Source organism: Brassica napus, chromosome C8, assembly GCF_020379485.1.
Source record: "Brassica napus cultivar Da-Ae chromosome C8, Da-Ae, whole genome shotgun sequence".
Taxonomy (NCBI): Eukaryota; Viridiplantae; Streptophyta; class Magnoliopsida; order Brassicales; family Brassicaceae; genus Brassica; species Brassica napus.
In genome coordinates, this window is record NC_063451.1 from 41,101,644 (window position 1) to 41,109,666 (window position 8,023).

At 26.2% G+C, this 8,023-nt stretch overlaps 1 long non-coding RNA gene across 1 annotated transcript; it reads left to right on the forward strand.

Annotated features, from left to right (window-relative positions):
* Positions 1-6,386: 6,386 nt before the first annotated feature.
* LOC125591203 lies at positions 6,387-7,511 on the forward strand. Its single transcript, XR_007327172.1, has 2 exons — positions 6,387-7,080; positions 7,160-7,511. It is a non-coding gene; the product is annotated as an uncharacterized LOC125591203 (long non-coding RNA).
* The last annotated feature ends 512 nt before the right edge of the window (positions 7,512-8,023 follow it).

An 8,023-nucleotide genomic window follows, 5' to 3' on the forward strand; every position in this document is an offset into this window, starting at 1 on the left:
CATCATTCATAGTCAAATTGACACACAAGATAAAAGATGCAGAAGAAAAGAGGCAAAATTATAATTCAACTGGGGTTAGTGGTAAGTAAGCTATATAATTAACAATTTTGTAGAAACGATCACTTTTACAAAAGGTGACTAAATCCGCGAGCAAATTGCACAGATTCCTTAATCTGTTGGTGATATGATTACATACTCATATGATTAGATAGTGATTAAACTATTTAAACCATAAAATATGTCTTTCAAAGAGTAATTAGCTTTTCTTGTTATTTATATTTCATATGGTACCTTAGTGGACCGTCATAGCTAGGTACACAGCATCCTTGACCTCTAGAAAGTTGGCTAATCTTTTTCATAGATTAATGACAATTGATTTGATCAATTTATGTAGGAATATTAACCTCAGATATATCGAATAATCTCTTGATTTGTTTCAAACTTGCCGATCAAAAGAATTATATTGGATCCAACCATATCAAAAATATTATACTAATTAAGCATATACAATATGTTTTATTTGTAATGTATGTTACTATCATTTTAAATAGAAAGTATCTAACCATTGGGCAAATCTTTTAGTAGTCTAAAACCATGAATTGTTTGTTGTATGAGTCATTAATTATGTTTATCACAATTTTCTTAGCTGTCCAGTTCGTTACACTTTTTTGGTCAACTACTAATACACTTAAATCTTGATAATATAGTGGAAACTAGAATGATATCATATGAGTATAGTTATAGAACAAAACAAAGGTTCACCCTCTGGATTCCCTCTAGAATGAACCTTTGAATTCACATCTTCTTCTATGACCAATCAAAGTGTCACGTAGATAATTAATTAAAAATATTAAATTTATTTTATAATAACTAAAAAGAATGTTAATTTTAACAACGCTGACGCCATCAGCTAAACCGTAAATACGAAATCTTAAATTTTTAACCCTAAACCATAAATCTTAAACCCAAACCCTATACCCTAAACCCAAATCCTAGACCCTAAACCCAAACCGTAAACCTTAAATCCAAACCCTATACCCTAAAACAAATCGTAGACTCTAAACCCAAACCGTATATCCTAAATCCAAATCTTAGACTTAAAACTCAAACCGTAAACCCTAAACCCAAACCCAAACCCTAAACCTAGACGTTATAAGATTTAGGTTTAGGGTCTAGGATTTAGGTTTAGGGTATATGATTTGGGTTTATGGTTTATGATTTGGGTTTAGGGTATACATTTTGGATTTAGGGTATACAATTTAGGTTTATGGTATAAGATTTGGGTTTACGGTATAGTATTTAGGGTTTGGGTTTAGGATTTAAGGTTTAGGGTTTAGGATTTAGAATTTAAGGTTTAGGTTTAGGATTTAGAATTTAAAGTTTAGGGTTTAGGATTTAGAATTTAAGATTTAAGGTTTACGGTTTAACTAGCAGCGTCATCGTCGTTAAAATTAGCGTTATTCTTTTTTTTTTATAGTTATTTCTAAATAAATTTAATATTTTTTAATTAATTATCTACGTGACACTTTGATTGGTTCTAGAACGAGAGGTGAATTTAAAGGTTCACCCTAAGGGATAAACTAAGTTTTGTTCATAGTTATATATAGACGTTAATATTTTGATGTATATGCGGTTGATTGTCAAATGCTGTTAAGTTTTTTTATTGCAATCATAGTTTACGTAAAATTTTCATGTTACAGTTTTTATGCTTGTAGAAAAGAAAATATTTCGGATAGCATTAGAAAATTTCTGAAGTAAATTATTATTTGTTCTTAAATTTACAGTAAAAATAATGAAAAGCAGTAGATGTAACAAAAGAAATCTTTACAAAAATTCCTTATTGTAATGACATTGTAGTTTACACGTTAAACCTAACCGTAAATACAATATGTGATTGTTAAAAAAAGACCATATAATAAATAAAATATATGAAAATAAAATAAATAAACAATTTATATATTTATAAATATTCGATGGCCTAACTCACTTCTGCTTAGCTTGAATGATAAATGGATTCGATGCTCTATCACAAAATTTCGTATCGTGCCATATCGCTGTTTTTGTGTGCTGATTGGTCAATATTCAGAAGGTTATGCAATAATTCCAAAAAGTACATATATCGCGAGAGAATATTTAGAAGTCCACTACATTTGGTTCAAACGTTTAGGGATCCACATAAATCTTTTTTTTTTTTTTTTTTTTTTTGAACTTAAGGGATCGCATAAATCTTCTGTCGACGCTAATATCATGACGTAAAGTTTGACTTGATGAAAAAATAAATGTTTCGTTAAACTTAAACGTAAATGATAAATCTGTTTTGAGCATTTTTCTTAGATTTAAAGAACTAATTGTCTTGGATTCTTGTATGTATATACTGTATAAAAGTAAAAGTTTCAAATGATGCTACAAAGACAATATCTAAGTTGAAAGGAAAACTCTTTAGCGATAAATAAAATTGAAATAATACTGTGGATCTAGCTAATCTATAGTTTTGTGAATCAAATGGTCCAAAATTAAAATGCACTAGTTTGTGACGGATCGCACGTTCTTCGCATTGTTGAATGCTCTTGGCCTTTATACACCATTAGATCAGTTAATATGTTAACCTCTTGAGGCAACCGGAGGAAGTTGACTTTTTCCATTGTAAAGGTTTACCATAGTAAAATCTATTTAGAGAGGGTGGTATAGGTAAGATTTGTCCGGGCCTGTAATTAGACCAATTTAATGGGAATAAGCATATATGATTCTAAATTTATTTATTTTAATAAACTAACACCAAAAGAACGAATCTACGGCTTTTCTTCCACTCCTATAAGTTCTGATAACGTCCCAACTACACTCAAAAGTTCAAAACATCTAAAATAAAATGTAAATAGCTGGCTGACAAAAAAAAAATGTAAATAGCTGAACTTTTTATAATAAACTATCGACTGATAAATCTATACTAATAAAAGAAACCTTTTGAGACTTCATAGAGCGTCCACATCAGCGAAAACAAATTCTTCCAAAAGATGACACGTTGCATTATTATTTAAAAAATAGAAAATAAATAATAAGTAAATTTACAATATAAAGAAAAATAAATAATAAGTAAATAAACAATATAAGAAATAGAAACATTGCATTAAACAATAATAAGTAAATATAAAATATAAGGAAAATAAATAATAAGTAAGTATACAATAAAGAAATTAAAAAACTAAATTAAAGATATATCTGAAAAATGTATAGTAGAATATACTAATAAAAAGGACCTTTTGAGGCTCCATAGAACGTCCACATCAGCGAAAACAAATTCTCCCAAAAGATGACACGTTGCATTATTATTTAAAAAATAGAAAATAAATAATAAGTAAATTTACAACATAAGGAAAAATAAATAATAAGTAAATAAACAATATAAGAAATAGAAGCATTGCATTTAATAAAAGGGACCTTTTGAGGCTCCATAGAGCGTCCACATCAGCGAAAACAAATTCTCCTAAAAGATGACACGTTGCATTATTATTTAAAAAATAAAAAAGAAATAATAAATAAATTTACAATATAAGGAAAAATAAATAATAAGTAAATAAACAATATAAGAAATAGAAACATTGCATTAAACAATAATAAGTAAATATACAATATAAGGAAAATAAATAATAAGTAAGTATACAATAAAGAAATAAAAAACTAAATTAAATATATATCTGAAAAATGTATAGTAGAATAAATAATAAACTATACTAATAAAAGAAACCTTTTGAGGCTCCATAGAGCGTCCACATCAGCGAAAACAAATTCTCCCAAAAGATGACACGTTGCATTATTATTTAAAAAATAGAAAATAAATAATAAGTTAATTTACAATATAAGGAAAAATAAATAATAAGTAAATAAACAATATAAGAAATAGAAACATTGCATTAAACAATAATAAGTAAATATAAAATATAAGGAAAATAAATAATAAGTAAGTATACAATAAAGAAATTAAAAAACTAAATTAAAGATATATCTGAAAAATGTATAGTAGAATCTATACTAATAAAAATGACCTTTTGAGGCTCCATAGAGCGTCCACATCAGCGAAAACAAATTCTCCCAAAAGATGACACGTTGCATTATTATTTAAAAAATAGAAAATAAATAATAAGTAAATTTACAACATAAGGAAAAATAAATAATAAGTAAATAAACAATATAAGAAATAGAAACATTGCATTTAATAAAAGGGACCTTTTGAGGCTCCACAGAGCGTCCACATCAGCGAAAACAAATTCTCCTAAAAGATGACACGTTGCATTATTATTTAAAAAATAAAAAATAAATAATAAGTAAATTTACAATATAAAGAAAAATAAATAATAAGTAAATATACAATATAAGAAATAAAAACATTGCATTAAACAATAATAAGTAAATATACAATATAAGGAAAATAAATAATAAGTAAGTATACAATAAAGAAATAAAAAACTAAATTAAAGATATATCTGAAAAATGTATAGTAGAATCTATACTAATAAAAAAAACCTTTTGAGGCTTTATAGAGCGTCCACATCAGCGAAAAAAAATTCTCCCAAAAGATGACACTTTGCATTATTATTTAAAAAATAGAAAATAAATAATAAGTAAATTTACAATATAAGGAAAAATAAATAATAAGTAAATAAAAAATATAAGAAATAGAAACATTGCATTAAACAATAATAAGTAAATATACAATATAAGAAAAATAAATAATAAGTAAGTATACAATAAAGAAATAAAAAAACTAAATTAATGATATATCTAAAAAATGTATAGTAGAATAAATAATAACTAAATACATAATATAAGAAATAGAAATATTATATTAAATATTTATCGTAATATTAGAATAAATAAATATAAAAAATATAAAAAATAAATAATAAGTAAATATAGTATATAAGAAATAAAAATATTACATTAGATATATATCGTAATATTATCATTGATATAAAATTAAGAAATTTAGAATAAATAAATATACAAAATAAAAAAAGATAAACAGTAAGTAAATATACAATATAAAAAATGAAAAAACTAAATTAAACATATATCTACAAAATGTATAGTTAAATAAATAATAAGTAAATATATAATATAAAAATATTACATTAAACATTAATTATATAGGAGTTAATCCGCGCTACGCGCGGGGCTATTTTGATTTTCAAATTAACTATATAGTTTTTTTTACATTGTACTGAACAACAGCAAAATTCTAAATTGTATGTTTGTGTGAATATATATATTTCCTTAGGAAAAAACAGAAAACTATACATTTTTCAAATAGATGTTTAATATAGTTTTTCATTTCTTATATTTGTATATTTACTTTTTCTAAATTTCTTGATTTTATATCAATGATAATATTATGATATATATTTAATGTAATATTTTTATTTTTTATATACTATATTTACTAATTATTTATTTCCTTACATATTTTTACTTATTATAATATGTAACATTTCTATCTCTTATATTGTATATTTACTTACTATTTATTTCTTCCTATATTGTATATATTTACTTATAAAAGTATTTGTAAATAATAAAAATGTGAAAAATACATTTTTCAGATAGATATTTGATGTTAGTTTTTATTTCTTATATTATATATTTACTTATTATTTATTTTTTCTTATATTGTATATTTACTTTTTGTTATTCTAATGTTATGATAGATGCTTAATGTAATATTTTTATTTCTTATACTTAATTATTGTTGTAAAAAAAAATATAGTTTTTTATATATTTACTTTTTCTAATTTTTTTTACAACAATAATTAAGTATAAGAAATAAAAATATTACATTAAGCATCTATCATAACATTAGAATAACAAAAAGTAAATATACAATATAAGAAAAAATAAATAATAAGTAAATATATAATATAAGAAATAAAAACTAACATCAAATATCTATCTGAAAAATGTATTTTTCACATTTTTATTATTTACAAATACTTTTATAAGTAAATATATACAATATAGGAAGAAATAAATAGTAAGTAAATATACAATATAAGAGATAGAAATGTTACATATTATAATAAGTAAAAATATGTGAAGAAATAAATAATTAGTAAATATAGTATATAAAAAATAAAAATATTACATTAAATATATATCATAATATTATCATTGATATAAAATCAAGAAATTTAGAAAAAGTAAATATACAAATATAAGAAATGAAAAACTATATTAAACATCTATTTGAAAAATGTATAGTTTTCTGTTTTTTTCTAAGGAAATATATAAATTCACACAAACATACAATTTAGAATTTTGTTGTTGTTCAGAATACAATGTAAAAAAAACTATATAATTAAAATTTGAAAATCAAAATAGTTACGCGCGGATTAACTCCTAGTCTATATAATAATAGGACAGTTTTCTCTCCATCTAGGCTGTTCACGTCAGCAAGCGTTTTAAATTTATGGATTCCACCTTCGAATTGGGTTTGGTTATTACGTTTGGGTTTGATTATTAAATGCATATGAGTTTGGTCGAATTTCCATTAATTGTTAACGTGTTTTTAATCTCCAAACCCATTGTAGCCCAAACAAAACAAAATTCTGTGTTTAAGGTTCAAGTCAATTAGGTTTGGAGTCATCTCCATATTTGACGAGTCAACATATCTCTCTTAGCCGTAAAAAAAACACCAAAACTGATTCTCAGAACTTTTGACCTCCCCTATATCTTCATGTCCGTCTCTTCCTTACCTTCCGTGCAATGTTTCTGTAACCTATACAATGAATCTTCAGTTTACATTTAACTCATTAACTCCAACAAACTCTCTGTCTCCCTCCTTTTACAATCAAAGCTTCGTGCGTTTTTAAACCGAAAACATCTCATATCCTATAAATAGGAGAGGGTTGAGAGTGGAATCAAGCATCACCAACACGCTTTCTCAGCTTATTTTGTCTCGAAACCCTAGAATCCTCCTAAGAAAATGACTTCATGTTGCCCAATTAACAAAGAAAAACGGAGAATCAAGAAAAAACATAGAAAAATGGAGAATTTCACTTGATCAGTGATGGCCTGTTATTTGACACTTAGGTAAAGGTGGAATAATCTATGTATTCACAGTTTTTTTTACTTGCTGATATAAATTAACACATGTGCTACTGTTTCTTAGAGTGGCAGCATCAACCAAGCTCCAGTCGTGAATATGGAAGATGGACAAGCAACAGAATCTGCCACCAACATGGGTGATGCGCAAAAGATTTCACTGGGAGTTGGTGAAGCCAAGTCTGCCAGGTCCTGCAGCCGACGAGAACAAACGCAAACGCCCTTGTGTGAGTGATTTCCGCAAGGCCATCTAACCGTCAACCCCATTTAGCTTTCATCTCCTTTCAATTTTCAATTTTCATATGTTTTCTCTATTTTGAAATTTGGTTTTTCCTTTGATTTGCTACAAACTACTTCTTACTGGTGTAAGAATTACTATGACTTTCAATAATAAAGGAACAAGTGCGTGTCTTTGCTTATTTTCTAATGTCACCTTCTTTAAAAATCACTAAAGTTTCACAATGCCAGACGGCGTCAACAATACATAAACGTTGGACATGTCAACATGACTCAATGGTTCCAAAACAGTACCATTCCAATACTCGATTTAATTTACTCTGCTCAAACTAATTGTCTAAGGATAGGCTTTGTATGCAACTCACCATTCGTTTTACCACCGCTACTGTTTAAAAAAACACCGACTCCAATTATTACCTTATTAGAGCTAAACCGGTAACCATCTGGATTGCAATTCTACTTAAACCGTAATCAATAGATGTATTCATCACCGAAAAGAAAAAACAATCTCGAAGGCACCACGCAAAGCGCCAAATCACCAAGACTAATTCGGTTTCGTTCCCTACCGAAGTGCGCTTATGGGCCCAAATGTCGTTCCTCCTATTTTTGTAAACGTCCAATAACTTTGAAAATTAAATTTTCTTTTAGCCCATTTACGGCCCAAAAGAACATTACACATAGTCACATACCTCGC